This window comes from Epinephelus fuscoguttatus, linkage group LG22 (assembly GCF_011397635.1).
Source record: "Epinephelus fuscoguttatus linkage group LG22, E.fuscoguttatus.final_Chr_v1".
In the NCBI taxonomy this organism is placed as follows: Eukaryota; Metazoa; Chordata; class Actinopteri; order Perciformes; family Serranidae; genus Epinephelus; species Epinephelus fuscoguttatus.
This window is the reverse complement of record NC_064773.1, coordinates 30,051,024-30,064,183: the sequence shown is the minus strand read 5'-3', so window position 1 is coordinate 30,064,183 and position 13,160 is coordinate 30,051,024. Positions and strand designations below refer to the sequence as shown.

Sequence of the window (13,160 nt, the reverse complement as noted above, 5' to 3'; positions counted from 1 at the left end):
CTGACAAAGCTACGAGCTCACACCAAATTAGACAATTATTCCAAGCATGGCTGCTCCCAGTTTATTACATTCTTCTCATACCAGGGTTCCCACACATTTTACCAGTGAATTTTAAAAACTTCTGTCACATTTTACCCAATTTCCATGACTTTATCTAAGTAGTTTAAAATGAATAGGCCTGTACAGCAATACAGCCATTCATCATCAAGCATGTTCTTCCTAGGCATTTGCAGATAAGCAAACTACTTGCTTGCTAACTTCACTCGCTCTTTAGATTCCTGCCACCAACTAGCTGCTTATGCCAATTAACAAGACTGGCACATACAGGTAAGTCACAAAATATCAAAGCCACGCCCCTTTTGGGGGATAGAAAACCAAGCGGCAACCTCCAGGGATGACAAGTGAAACCAATGCGGAAGTGCCAAAAACTGTAGTTCGTGGAATGGCCACTTGAGGCAGGCTCCAAAAGCGAGTCAATCCCCATAGACCCCCATGTTAAAATGCTCAACTTTACAGCAGAAATAAACATGTTTACAGCCTGGTACAAAATACAGTTTTGGTCTCTATAGTTAATTTCCCCTTTCATGACAACTGTACGGGGGGTGAATTTTTTTTACCTCATCCATTTAAATGTTATTAAGGCTTAAAGTTGCGCATATTTAAGGGCGTGGTCAATTTGAGTGACAGGCGGCACCATCATGGGTGGCTAATTAGCCGCTGGCTGTCTGCTAGGCGTCATCTCTGCTAGTCATTGAACCTGACCTCTCAGCTGTGTTTATGCCTTTTGGATATTTTGTTTCGTGATGGAGCTGGCACCAAGCGGGAGCATGAGCGGGAACAGCCAACAGCACAGGGCTAGCCAAAGTAGCATAGCTTGTTAGCCTAACTTGTTAGCCTTTGCTAACTTAGCAGCTTCGAGCGAGGTGGGCGTGTTTAAGCAACCAGGCTTCATTTGGCCCGCCTCTTTGCCCATTTTTGATTGGCCGGAAGTTGGGCGGAGTCAGGCACTGGCAAGATAGCAACAGCCAGAGCCTTTGAGCTTCAAACCCGCTCCTCAGAAACCAATGGGTGACATCACGGTGACTATGTCCATAGTTTTATATAGTCTATGTAGAAAACCAAAGATCATATAGATATCAATGCAATGTGGTGTGTTTGCATTACAATTTTGTGTGCATTCATTTCTTGCCAAAAAAACATTTGTTTTATGGACCTGTCCATCTATTATTTTCCGACCTTGCCTTGCTGGCTGTCATATCCTGTCTGTCCTCCATCGAAGTGGATCAATGACCCAACACAGTGGTTGGATGTTGCATATCTGGAAATCTATACATCTATAGCTGTTGTGTATCATGAGGTTAAGTGATCTATAAATAACCAACCTGTTAATAACCAACTGTTTGATCTACAGGCTGAGATTTAGTTGGAGACGACAGCCTGATGCTCTCACCAAAGCTAACGTCCATCTCCACATCTAACTCCATCTGTAGTAACTGTCACGAGCATCATTTAGAGATTTAACACACTGACAGTGAATATTCATCTCATGTGGCTCAAATCTCAGTGTGAAAGTCTTGGTTAACCTGCTACACAGCAGCTTTCCTGTTTCTCCTGATGTGACAGCATGTTACTTTCCCCAAAAGGTGGCATGGACTTGGCGATGACACGATGCCAGTCTGGTCTATTTTATCACATGATGCTATGCTTATGCTTATACTTATGGTATGCTAATGGTAACACAACACTACACTAGTTTTTAAATTAGTAATACATGGAACGTATTTTGCTTGATGTTGGATGTGTTTTGGGATGTTTTTTACGAACATATTTTAAACAACAGCCATAACAATGTTTATGTAAAACTTTTTAAAAACATTCTGTTCATTTTTAAACCATTTTCAGGCCTGGAAAACAGTTTTTCTAATTTCAATTTCCCAGGAATTTCATGACCGTGGGAGCTCTATAATACATTTTATTAAATAATTTATCATTCCATTCTCCTCACAATTTTATTTAAGAATTTTTTCAAAGACCAAGTTTAAAAATGTCTTTTTTTCAAGGTATGCCAGAACTTACATCTCCTGAGTGCCATATTCAACTACTTTAAGCAGCTCAAGCACCTTATATAAACTTTATCCCAAAATAAGTCACAGAAATAAACCAATTAAACTACTGTATAACAAACAACTTAAAAAAAAAATGCCCTCTAGGTTTCCTGAAACAAACTAGGAAAAAAACACATACAGAAATCCTAAAGTTAGAACCAACTAAGTTTAAAAGTCAGTTCTTTTTGTGACAATAATCCAACTTAACAAGCTGCAGCAGAGTGACTGCAACACAAGATCAGCAGGAGGTTATGTTAACTCATAGACAGGCTGGGTGCAATGTATAGGAGTGTGTAAAATACGCCTCCCTTTTTTTTTTTTTTTTGATGCATCAGTCGTGTTCTGTGTTTTAACTGTGTCTACATTTTGTTTATTGTTTACTGTGTTGCACCACAAATTAAAGTTTTCTTAAGATAAACGCACCTGTGTTTGATGTCGTCTGGCACAAATAGCTGTATAAGAACTTAATTGCCCGATTAAGTGTTTAAAATTAACAAAAACATCTGACTATAAACACTCAGTGCCAACTTTGAGATCTTCAGAGTTTTGCTTCTTGCTGCTGCAGTAATAAATTATTGAGGTTTTGAGATGATAGATGGCGAGTTCTATTTTTATTTCAAATTATTTAACCGTTTCCATTTGATCTTAGTGGTAAGTAAGTAAGTAAAGTTTATTTATATAGCACCTTTCACAGAAAGAAGTCACAAAGTGCATTACAGTAAAATTAGAAAACAGTAGGATACATAGTATAAAAAGAGACAACCACACACATATAAACAAATTGTCATAAAACCCACACATAACTAAAGGCCTGTCTAAACAACAGGGTCTTCAGCTGACTCAACAGAATTTAAAGTGTGAAGAGACAGTGGCAAAGCATTCCAAAGTCTGGGGGCCACTGCTTGAAAGGCTTGATCCCCTCTAGTTTTAAATGAGTGTGGGGGATGACCAGCAGGCATTGACTCGAGGATCTAACATGTGGGATTATACAATTTCAGTATCTCAGAAATGTAAGCAGGAGCTTGACTGTTTAAAGCTCTAAAAGTAAGAACTAAAATTTTAAAATGAATCCTGAGATGAACTGGGAGCCACAGCAGCCAGGCCAAACAATATATATTTTTATAATACAAAGCAGCTAATCAAGGTCTGAATTTTGCTCTTATATATTTAATAATCTGTGTGTGTGTGTGTGTGTGTGTGTGTGTGTGTGTGTGTTGTGTGCGTGCGTGCGTGCGTGCGTGCGTGCATGTGTGTGTATACCACTCGCTTCCAGTGGTTCTGCAGTTCTCTGTAGGTAATGGTCCATCTTTAGGCAGCTGACGAATGATGGTGATGATCTGACCTTTCCTCATGCTGAAACACACACACACACTGTATAGTATAGTATATTATATATGAACATATATATACATATACACACACATATATAGAATATATATATATATATATATATACACACACACACACACACACACACACACACACATATATATATATATATATATATATATATATGTACATATATATATATATATATATATATGATTACCTACTGAGTGAGAAATAAATGTATCATTCACAGAGACAATAAACAATGAAAAGACTGAAGCAGAAGAGCTGCAGCTCCACCTGCTGCTCACAGTCAGTACAACACAACCTGCCTTCTCGTCTTCAGTCTGAATGAAGTATCTCTTTTATCCCTTTTCCACCAAATGAGCTCTGGTTCTTGAATCAGTTCTGTTCAGGACTCTTGTAAAGTTGGTGCTCTCTGGAGAGGCAGCCCACATTTCTGCCAGTTTTGAGCAGAACCACTGTAATCAGGGATACATCGTCAGTGGAGGGCATTGCACAATGTATAACAAAGTACAACAGCAGCAGCAAGATGGCAGACTGCACTGATTACCCGCAAGCTTTTGTTCTGTTATTCCAGATACATGATTTTATGTTAAAAACAATTACAAACCAACTATTAATGAGAAGCAGATGTAGAAGACTGTTGTGTGCAGGACTCCATCCTCTCTTTACAAACTGTAGAATGTGACACGCCACAGATTTCATCGCAGTTCGCAATATAGTCAAGAAAAAAGTCTCACTTGGGAACAGAAAAAAATATTTTTAGGCGAAATGCTCCAAACCATCTAACTGTAGGTGCTTGAACCCAAACGGTCATCACCAATACGTTAAACCATTTTATCTACCTGACTTTCACAGTGGAACGGGACTTGTCTGACCTTCACAATTAAACAGGATGTTGAAATGAGTTAAATATTTCTCGTTTTCTCTTGTAGAAATTGGTTATGTACATTAATCTTTATTCATACTTTGTCTCTGATGGGTGACCAGACAGTCTTAGTCCTTCTTTCTTTTGTTCTTGTTTTAGAAAATGTTAACTCAGGGTATATATTTAACTAAAACTATATCTTAACTACAATTACCTATAACTTTTCTTTTAGAAAAACAGTTATTCTAATGTCATAACCTATTCATTATACCTAGATTTTTACTTTAAATGTTTATATTTTGATTATTTTTTACTTCGATTTTTTTCCATCACTATTACCATTTCTTTTTTCATTTTTATCTTTATTTTTTAGTTCTATTTTCTATTCTTTTTTATTTTCATAGTTATTAATTTGATCATTTATTAATTTATTTATCTTTATCATTATTCTTTTTTTAGTTATTTATAATTACATTTTATTTCCATTTTAATTTTTAATTATCACTATGACCATCTCTCTATCCTTTTATGTATAGAGTTACGTATATTCACTTGTCCAGAAATAGCTTTGAAACTTACATACTGAACAATTGATTCAATCAATCAATCAATCAATCAATCAATCAACCTTTTTATTAAGAATCCAGGTCCATTAAAAAAGACAGACAAACATACAATAATTCATGTATGATTCATGTGTGCCCTGAAAATTTCTATAAAAAACTGTAAGTTAAAAAAAAAAAAAGATAAATTGAACTTTGAAAATGTATTGACCTGAACTCCAGCCTTGACCTCACCAGACAGAGGACTCTATTTGAATGTTAGATGGTTTATTTGTAATTATGTGTTTGGTAATATAAAGCACAAGATACAGGACATGTCATTACGTGGTAAGTTTTGTGACAGGAATTCAGAAAATCATGAAGCTACACACAAAAACCTGCAAAATATATTCAGGCTGAATAAAATCAAACAGTCTGATGTATAAGTCTCAACAGTACTGGTGAGGGAAACAATTTACAGTAGATTTATGAAGACCTTACAGGCAGTGTTGAACGAAACAAGATGACTATTGTTTCTCTAATGACCAGATATTTGAACTAGTAGAAAAAGCAGCAGAGGTTTGGTTAGAGGAGCATCAGCCTTGAGCATAGGGCTCATTTATGCTCAACATCAGATACAGAAACAAAGACAGATGGAGCCTTCTGTTCATACTCTGCGTCCACTTTGTCTGTGTTTGTGCATATTTTCTGAAAGCTTACAGATACAGATGAAATGGAGCAGTACCACTGGAGATCAAGCAAGATACGACCATGGGATATGACAAAGAAATTTGAAAAATGGCGGAATGAAAGAAATCTGTAACATAGCTAAAAGAATTCTCCATCCACATGTTGTGATGTATTTAATGGCTTCACAGACAACCACCGTCTACAACATTGCCTTTGTTTAAAGGTCCATTTTTACGACCTCGTCAACCATCGCCTTGTTTGTTGTTTTGTCATTTTTTGGCTCTGCCTTCTAGTGCCATCTATTGGTTGTATCTAGGCCAAAATAAAGGGTGCATGGAAGTATGAGGGTAGTGATGTTTACAACGTGTGAAACAGATGTATCTATTTTTGTACTTAAAGGGTGTATAAATGATCACTCAGACTCTTTGGTGTTGTGTGTTTTGTGTCCAGCAGGTGGAGCTATCCTACCACGGCAGGACGTGACACCAGATTGCTCCTCCAGCAGTTGAAGGGTCGAAAAATAAAGGTCACCTCCACTGTGACGTCATTATGTTCTGCAAAAGCACTTTTCTTGTAATTACTCAACCTCATATCTCAGGAAGAGAAGGGGAGACATTTGGTCAGATACGAATTGGTGAAGATGGGAAGATGTGTGTGAAGCATCCATGTTTTTGTAACTGGACAGGTTCATGGAAGCACACAATCACCAGGTAGTAATTCTATTTTGCACTTTAACATCCAGCATCCCAATGGAGCTTTTAGTCTCTCCACTATCTGTATTGTGTGGTGTTTCAGCCCCAATTTAGTCATTTTCTCTGAAGCTCGAGACTGGTTTACATCAATATTCTCTGGCAACTGCAACTTGGGTGATTTGTGGAGGCATACATCCACACTGCGATAATTCTAGTTTTCTTGTATGAAAGTTTCAAGCCAAATCCCACCAAACTGTCTTCACTTTCAGCCTGATGAATTCCACCTGCTCTTTCGGATGTGTGTTTTTGTGAGATTTTAGCATTAGTATAACTGACGCTGCATTTACATGGAATTAGACGCCACTCGGAAAATAAACAAACAGTCCGACAGAATGGCAGGACGGCAAATGAAACATGCATGACTGTTTGTTGGGATGTTGACGTCATATTGTTTATAATGAATGGAATAAAATACATGAAATAAATTATCTTGTGTTTATTATTTTATGTAGTTCTTCTAATAACGTCCAGTAATTGTCCACATCACCCATGTTTTCTTCTTGTGTGAGGGAGCTACATTACATCCAGTTGTAAATTCTATCATAGAGGACGGCACAAACTTAAAGGCCTCACCTAATTTTACCCTCCTGCTCTCCTTCACTAAAATGATATTTGGTTTGCTTTCTGCCTGATTCCATGTGAACGCAGCATACAATTGCCATATAACAGTAAGGAAGGCAGAACACGGACCTATTAGCATTTATTGTTGGCTTTGTCTTGTCAGAATATCTACTTTGTGTCTTAAGCTGGGATCATGATTCAATTTTAACTTTAGATTGGTGCACGGTGTCAGATATAAATGTTTAAATGTTTCTTAGTCTACCATTTGAACTAACACACACACACACACACACACACACACACACACACACACACACGGATATATGCCCACACGTTCTGCATTTTATGTCAGACTGGGTCCAAGGTGAAGGCTTGACTGCATGTTGCAACACACAGCTATCACTTTGATCAAAGACAAACAAACACACACACACACACACACACACACACAGAAAGTCTATTAAAAAGCTACTGACAGATAATGACACAGTCCTACAGTACAGAGTTCCAGTGCTGCAGGACTTGAAGTTTAATTTAGTAAAGATCTAATTAGGTCTGGGTATTATTACATTGCCAGTACCCTTAACGTGATACCAATACCAATGGAGTACTTCTTTCAGTACCCATAATATGAATGGAGCATAGCCATACTTAGAAGAACTAGTTCAAAGTACAAAAACTAAGTCCAAAGACAGTCTGGTTCATATTTTTAAAGGTGACATATTCTGCGCATTTTCAGGTTCATATTTATATTGTGGGTTTCTGCTAGAACGTGTTTACATGCTTTAATGCTCAAAAACCACTTTATTTTCCCCATATAGTCTGTGCTGGAACTCCTGTATGCACCCTCTGACTGAGAAACTCAGTTTTAGCACCTGCCTCTTTAAGACCCCCTCCTGAAAAGCCCAGTCTGCTCTGACTGGTCAGTGTTTCTGGCTCTTTCATGTCTCAGCATATCTGCACCATTATCTGAGTAATGACTGAGGCTCCAGAATGGAAGTTCACAAACAGTGGCAAATGTCACTGTAGCTACGTCCATTCTTTTATACAGTCTATGGTTCAGACCAACACACACAGCGTACCGTGGATGAGGTAGATTCCTGCTTTATTCCACCTGGGAGCCAGTCTGGTGAGCAGAGAGAAAGACAGACAACGCTAGAGGAGACCTGGAAAAACACACTGAGAAGAGCCCAGCTACACACACACACACACACACACATACACATTTTTTTCCCATCAATCACTGTAGACAGAAACATTTGTTGAAAAATTTGAATTAAATGCAGGGTGAACAAAATGAGGCCTTTTTGGCTCAAAGTGAGACTAAAATGTCCACAGAGTAATCTCTGCTTCAGCTAGGACACACAAGTATCAGTCCATCTGTCCACTTCATCCCACCTGCAGACTGTGTCTCTGTCCAAACACCTGCAGGATCCCTCTCAGTTTCATCAGCTGGAATCAACAGGAAAATAAGACTTTGTGAATGTGGAAATAATAGCAAAAATATTCATCAGTCTGTTTTTCTTAATATTTTAAAATTATTTCTTCAGTGTAGTGATTCTCAACCCGGGGGTCCTGACCCCCACGGGGTCGCAAGACAATTTCTGGGGGGTCACCAAATGGTTTTGGAGAAAAATATATACATACAGTATATATGTTCAAAATAGGGCGGCACAGTGGTGTGGTGGTTAGCACTGTCGCCTCACAGTAAGAGGGTTCCTGGTTCAATCCCGGGTGTGGGAGCCCTTCTGTGCAGAGTTTGCATGTTCTCCCCGTGTCAGCATGGGTTCTCTCCGGGTACTCCAGCTTCCTCCCACAGTCCAAAGACATGTAGGTTAATTGATAACTCTAAATTGTCTGTAAGTGTGAATGTGAGCGTGAATGGTTGTTTGTCTCTATGTGTCAGCCCTGTGATACCCTGACATCCAGTCCAAGGTGTACCCTGCCTCTCGCCCAATGTCAGCTGAGATAGGCTCCAGCCCCATAAGCTGTGAAAATGACATGCATGCACATCCCACTTATTCCGCGGTCTCACGCCATCTACTGAGCCTTTGAGGAAGTGCAGACCAGATTTTACTGCGCATGTGCAATCCCCCCATGTTTGACCCCGTGTCTCAGCCTTCTCTTGAATAGTCTTGACGTCACCACAAAGCTTTCCTGAACATTGGCCTCTGAAGCCTAAGCAGCCAGCAAGCTAGCTAGCTAGCTATGGAGCGATGGCTTCTCAAAAAAAGTACTCAGACTCAAGCCCTAAATTCAGAGCAACAGGAGGTTTCTCAAGGTGGGTGTCAGGACAGCCCAACAGCAGTACCATCTGCTGGAAAATGCAAGGTGCTGGTTCCTGCAGAGCCCAGAGCTCACAAGAACCAGAAATATCAGCCTGACTTTCTGAAATATGGATTTACATGCCAAACCCAAGACAACGTGGAATACCCACAGTGTGTTATTTGTTCAGAAGTTCTTGTAAATGAAAGTTTAAAACCAGTTAAACTGAAGAGACATTTTGAAACAAAACACGCTGCTCACATCAACAAATCCTTGGAAGTTTTCGCCGGAAAGAACTGTCGTGTCAAAAGACAATGGTGAGTGAGCTAGCTACGGTCCCTACCAAGGCCCTGACAGCTTCTTATGAAGTGGCATATCTGCTGGCTTAATCAAAGAAGCCTCATACTATCAATGAAAGCTTCATCCGTCTAGCAGCCATTGCAATGAGGAGAGCAATGACACACTGAGTCGGCGCATTAATTACATGGCAAATGACATTAAAAAACAGTTCAAGGAGAGTGGGAAGTTTTCACTGCAAATGGACGAAATGACAGATGTGTCTGGTGATGCGCAGCTGCTTGCGTTTGTGAGATACAGATGTGAGGGGAAAATGTACAAGGATATGTTGTTTTGCTCGCCGCTGGAAGGAACATGCACAGGTTGCAACACTTTTAAAAAGCTGGACTGTAAAATGCACAAGGAGGAGGAGGGAGAGCTGCATGTCCGTGTGTACAGATGGAACTGGCACTATGCAGAGCACAAAAAAGGGACTGAAAGCCTGTGTTTTGGAAGTTGCTCCACATGTGAAGTTTTCAGACTGCATTATCCACAGAGAAGCCCAGGCTTGCAAGAGCCTCGAGACAGAACTCAGTGGTGTTCTCCACTCCAACTGCTATTAAGCTGGTTAACTTCATAAAATCCCGACCAGTGCAAAACAGCTTATTCGCCTCACTGTGCCATGAAATGGGATTGGACCACAAATCATTACTGTTTCACACCGAGGTCAGATGGCTTTCCCAGGGTAAAGTATCAACCAGACTGTTTGAGCTGTGAGATGAGTTCCGCATCTTCCTCACAGACTGTGGTTCTTCCCTCACTAGCCACCTGACGGACCCAAAGTGGGTTGCTAGCCTTGCATATTTGGCAGGCATTTTTGACAAACGGAACTGTCTGAACATGTCCCTTCACGGCCCAAACACAACCGTCCTTGCTCTTTCTTACAAGGTGACAGCATTTAAAGGCACAGTATGTAAGAATGTGGCCAAAATGGTTACTGCACTCAAATTCTAAATACTGCCGCAAGTTGTGTCCGCCCCCCCTCCCCTACAGATTCGAGGCTGCTGGACAGCGGCATGCTGGAGACCAACGGCAAAAATAGAAGTCCTGCGTATCTGTTGCAGAGGGCTCCGGGGTGCCACAGCTGAGACGGAGCCGGAACGCAGCACAGCCGCAGCCGGTGGAAACACACACATTGACTAGAATTGAAACCTATCGGCTCCGCTGTCGTGCCGGAGCGCAGATGCAACCAACACGCATCTGGTGGAAATTAGGGGTTATTTGTTTGCCCACGGGCGGCTGCCATGGCAGGGCCGCGTCGCCACGTCCTTGATCTTCGGTTTTCCAGCGGTCTCTGCAGATCTATGCTATCTGCAGAAAGTATTAAAGCATGAAATCCCGTATTTAATGTACGAAGACATCCTGTATCATAACTACATGTGTGCCGTTTGTAACAAACCAAACCTCGTGAAAATCAGTTAAAAATTCAGTGAGTTATTCTGTTTTACTTGTGCATACAGCTCCTTCCTCAATAGAAGTGAATGCACTGTGGAGGCGAAGCGAGACCCATCCAAGATGGCGGCCGGCGAGGACATCGGCTCTGATGGGCAGCGGCAGTCAGTGCAGCGTCTATGTATATATGTCTATGGTTATGATTCCCAAAAACGCCAAGACAAAACTCGAGGCAAATGAGGGTCTATATAGGAGATGCTTTTGAACGGTGAAGACGGTTGAAAGCGGAGAAGAATTTGAAATCAGATGTCAAAGTGGCTACTCTTCTCGACAGGTGAGCTTTAGCCAAAGTTGGCTAACTAGCATCACAGCTAGACGGGGATGGACATTTCGAATACTTTCAACTGTTAATCGTTTTCGATCATACACTGTAGTCCATGTGCAGGTGGGTCATTGACCCAACTGATTTTTTTTGAGAAACAAACGTTAGCAGCACAGCAAGCAGCATTAGCAGTGTCCCAGTACATAGCATTAGCAGCAGGCTCCTCCTCAGCTGTATCCTGGCAGCAGCGTTAGCAGCAGAGAAGCCGGACTTGCTCGAACAGTCTGCTGGAAAACCGAAGATCAAGGACGCAGCGACGCGGCCCTGCCATGGCAGCCGCCCATGGACAAACAAATAACCCCTAATTTCCACCAGATGTGTATTGGTTGCGTCTGCGCTCCGGCACGACAGCGGAGTCGATAGGTTTCAATTCTAGTCAATGTGTGTGTTTCCACCGGCTGCGGCTATGCTGCGTTCCGGCTCCGTCTCAGCTGTGGCACTCTGGAGCCCTCTGCAACAGATACGCAGGACTTCTATTTTTGCCGTTGGTCTCCAGCGTGCCCTGTCTAGCAGCCTCAAATCTGTAGGGGGGGGGGCGGACACAACTTGCGGCAGTACCTATTTAGAATTTGAGTGCAGTAACCATTTTGGCCACATTCTTACATACTGTGCCTTTAAATGCTGTCACCTTGTAAGAAAGAGCAAGGACGGTTGTGTTTGGGCCGTGAAGGGACATGTTCAGACAGTTCCGTTTGTCAAAAATGCCTGCCAAATATGCAAGGCTAGCAACCCACTTTGGGTCCGTCAGGTGGCTAGTGAGGGAAGAACCACAGTCTGTGAGGAAGATGCGGAACTCATCTCATAGCTCAAACAGTCTGGTTGATACTTTACCCTGGGAAAGCCATCTGACCTCGTGCACCTCAAATCTGTAGGGGAGGGGGGGCGGACACGACTTGCGGCAGTATTTAGAATTTGAGTGCAGTAACCGTAAATCAGGAGGTCCAGTCAGGTCAAGGGGGGGTGTGAGGAAGGTTGAGAACCACTGTTTCAGAGCAAAGATGTGCAGAATATTGGTGTGTTTTTGTAGGAAAGTAGCACACAGTATCATGTGCCTAAAAATGGGGTCATCCCTATGTTCCCCGGGTTCTATGCTTCCCGGGTTCTATGTTTCCCTCTTACTAAAAAAAGGCTCTATGTTCCCCGCTTATCCAAAAAAGGCAGGAAACATAGCAGTTGCATTAATGTGTTGTTTTAACATCTCTAAACACACACAACGGAGCATAATGGGGAGAAATTACAGTCAGAAACTTACCCTTTGAGCGATCTATGGTGGGCAATCTGGGCAATGATATCCTTTACAGAAGGTTTTTTAATCCAGCCGTTAAATGCAGTGTTTCAGTCAGTGCAGATTTCTTCAAGCAGCCAAAGACCAACTGGTAAGAAAAGAATAATTATCATGGGCGAAATAAAGATAAATAAGCTGTGAAGTGCAGCGTTTATTCTGGAACTCTGTTCAGTAAATCCACCATGATTATTTATTAGTTTTGTGATAAAAATAAATGCGTCTATGTTGTTGATCATGGATGTTGATATCACCTGTTCAGTTCGGTCCTTCGACCAATCAGATACTCAGATTTCTTCCTCTCTTGTTTTTATGACGGTAGCGTCAGGAGCAGCCAAAGACCACCAGGGGCCTGTATCACGAAGCGAGATCAACCTTTCCTGGGTTACCCAGACCTATCCTGGGTTGACTAACCCTAACAATGGCAATCAGGATAATCGGTATCACGACGCTGGATATCAACTCGGTAACTCAACCCAGGGTTGCTTTGTCAAGAGCCGTGAACGCGCACGCAGCGGACAAATCACAATCATGAGAGAAGTGCAGCGTCACAGAGCGTCACTGAGCGTCCTCACAGAGCGCCATGTGTGAGGAAACAAAAGTATTTCTAGTGAGGATCAGAGATTAATTCT

The 13,160-nt window shown here is 41.4% G+C and overlaps 1 protein-coding gene and 1 long non-coding RNA gene across 7 annotated transcripts in view; both read right to left on the bottom strand.

Annotated features, from left to right (window-relative positions):
* Nucleotides 1-13,160, bottom strand: part of kcnc2 (potassium voltage-gated channel, Shaw-related subfamily, member 2) — a 314,895-nt gene that overhangs the window by 70,840 nt on the left and 230,895 nt on the right. The window lies entirely within an intron of this gene.
* LOC125882495 (uncharacterized) lies at nucleotides 3,788-12,991 on the bottom strand. Its single transcript, XR_007448337.1, has 5 exons — nucleotides 12,783-12,991; nucleotides 12,499-12,619; nucleotides 8,270-8,323; nucleotides 7,954-8,065; nucleotides 3,788-3,916 (listed from the first exon to the last, which is right to left on the bottom strand). It is a non-coding gene; the product is annotated as an uncharacterized LOC125882495 (long non-coding RNA).